Source organism: Telopea speciosissima, unplaced genomic scaffold (assembly GCF_018873765.1).
Source record: "Telopea speciosissima isolate NSW1024214 ecotype Mountain lineage unplaced genomic scaffold, Tspe_v1 Tspe_v1.0012, whole genome shotgun sequence".
NCBI classification, from domain to species: domain Eukaryota; kingdom Viridiplantae; phylum Streptophyta; class Magnoliopsida; order Proteales; family Proteaceae; genus Telopea; species Telopea speciosissima.
The window spans coordinates 282,501-285,000 of record NW_025317348.1 but is presented as its reverse complement, the minus strand read 5'-3'; the positions used below and the strand labels follow the sequence as shown (position 1 = coordinate 285,000).

Sequence of the window (2,500 nt, the reverse complement as noted above, 5' to 3'; positions counted from 1 at the left end):
AGTACGAAGGCACTGTACCCCGCCCTATTAGAGTAAATGCACTGTACCAAATACCGTTAGGCTGGTGCTTGTGAGCAGGAAAGAATTTCTGGACGGTATTCACATTCATTAGTGAATTCCACTGAGAGCACAACCATTACCTTTCTTTGTTTGCTTTGATAGATAGTGAATGGGTTGGGTGTGGTTTGTGTGTGAACCTCTGGACTGGATTAGAGTCATAAAATAGCTACTTCCTCTTTCGGAAGGCTGCTTTTCAGTCTGATGACTGCTTCAGGGATCCCTTGCTTCAGATCTCTTTGTCATCTATCTCGAAAAAGGGGAACACATTATATCGAGTACGGACACATAGAGCGGAGTTCAAGTAGTTCCATTAGCTCCGTATCCTCCACACCACAGGCGATAGAACTGTACTAGCTACCGGACTATTCGAAGGGAAGGGGCTAAGGCAGGTAGGCACTAACTATAGGGATCTGGGATTCAAACAAAAAAGTTCCGAGTACGGATTGACGGATGAATACCGACTTACTAATTAGCTACCGGAACGAATAGAAAGAAGGAAAGATTCAATGAATCCCACAAAACTACTACTACTAGGTGCCCGTCCGTCATCAATAGTACTTCTAACGAGCTGCCTACACAGGGAAAACGAGACAAGCGTTATAGGCAGACACGTGGCACGGAACGTGTATCCACCGTTCATGAATGAACGTTGTTTCGAGATCAAAGAAGGAACGAACCTGACGCCTTTTGAGTGCTAGAACGGAGGACCCTGTTAGGCTTTTTCGTTTGTTTTCCCTTATCGTGATGCTCCTTTCTTCCTTCTGCTTGATAGAAATAAGGGCCCTTAGGCTTGTTCCCGTCTCAGGTATAGAAAGAATCTGTTCCTTCTCTCACGTAGTTCGTTATAGTCCCTCCGTATCCCTCCCTAGCGAGTGAATTGATGAACGAGCCTATAAGCGAGTGTAGTCCTCTATATAAAAGAGGCGAGTGGAGGTATTGGCGAGCAGCGTACCAGCGCCTCCCTTAGAGTGAAGTTGACATTCACAGGTATTGTGGGAACTCCTTCAGAAGTGTTTATCCATTTCACTCAGGGCTATAGTACTCTTGCTTGACTTCGTTTCGTCTAGAGCTCGAGACTCGTCGACGTTAGTCGGCTACCTACCTTTAGCTGTCAGTCAGATCTGGGTTTTGGGGTTCCTTCCTTCCGTCTCTTCTCGAACAGCTAAATGAAAGACTTCCTCAGTCTCCCCCTGACCTATGATAGGCAATACTCTACTCTGATCTTCTGGGCTCTTTCTTCGGCTTTCGAGTAGTAGGGTGTTTCGACATCAAGAGGAATCCGGATTTGAGCTACTGGAAACAACTAGTGTGAATCAAGGCAACTAGGGCCGGCCACACCAACCCTATGGATTACTTCCTTAGGGGGCGGCTTTCGAGATAGAGAACTTCTAGGTGGCTCTCGCAAACCAAAAAACCAGTTTTTGAAAGGGTTAGAGACGAGTGGCCTTTTGTTTTGAGGAGTTTCCCTTGGACGGACGAAGTCGCTGCTGTTCGGGTTTCGAGTTCCGATAGAGGCGGAGGTATTATTGTAGGAAAGAGTTATAGGCTTAGGTATTATGTGGGAGTCGCCGCTTGCATGCAGGTTTATAGGCTCGTTCATGAATTCACCTTTATATATAGGCCCCAACGGGACTGTTGGAAAGTGGAGTTCCAGGCGAGAGTGCGGGAGACAAGTAGCAGTTCACGAAGTGAACGAGTTCAGGAGGGATTTTATTTTAGACTGAACTACGTGATGAAGGAGGAACCGACTTAACCTAGTTCAGTAGGAACGGAGTCACTCCCCCCTTACTCAACATAGGGCTCTTCGTTGAGTCAGTCAGTCTGTCTCTACTATGCCTTCGACGTAGCAAGTCTTCTCGAGTCTAATCTGTCTGTCCTTCTGTCCCCCCTTAGCTAGTTGTCGGCGAGAAGTACTTCTGGTTCTCGGGGCGAGGTTCAGTACTTCTCGGCTTCTTCTCTTCTTATCTTCAAGCAAATTCTTATTTTCTTAGAACCTACCTACTACCCGTACTCGAAGTAGGCAAAATCATCAATCTCCCTTCCTTCTCTCCGCTCGCATGTTGGCTCGCTTCAGAAGCTATTGCGCTGCCTACACACCACAGGCTCGAGAACGAGACGAGATGCAGTGAGCGACAGCGAAGGGATTAGGCGGCTATATAGAGGAACGTAGTGAACGAAAGGATGGGTGTTGGGGGCCTTGGCTTTCAAGCGGGCGAGTGTAGGATACGGCGGAACTAATCGAACTACTTGGGCAGCGAGTTCAGTTTACGGAGCAAGCTGAAGCAGCAGCCTCCTAGCGAGTAGTTCTTTGACTGCCTTCCTTCCCTCCCTCCCACTCGTTGCCCAGAGCCTTGACTTGAGCATTGTTTTCGTGCTTAAGGCTCCTTCGGGCCTACCTCATTGCCACAACTCATATATAAGGCAAGGCTTGGCTTGGTTA

General features: G+C 47.8%; 1 pseudogene; it reads right to left on the bottom strand.

Moving 5' to 3' along the window:
- Positions 1 to 2,396: 2,396 nt before the first annotated feature.
- The window catches only part of LOC122647055, a 1,108-nt pseudogene continuing 1,004 nt past the window's right edge, over positions 2,397 to 2,500 (bottom strand).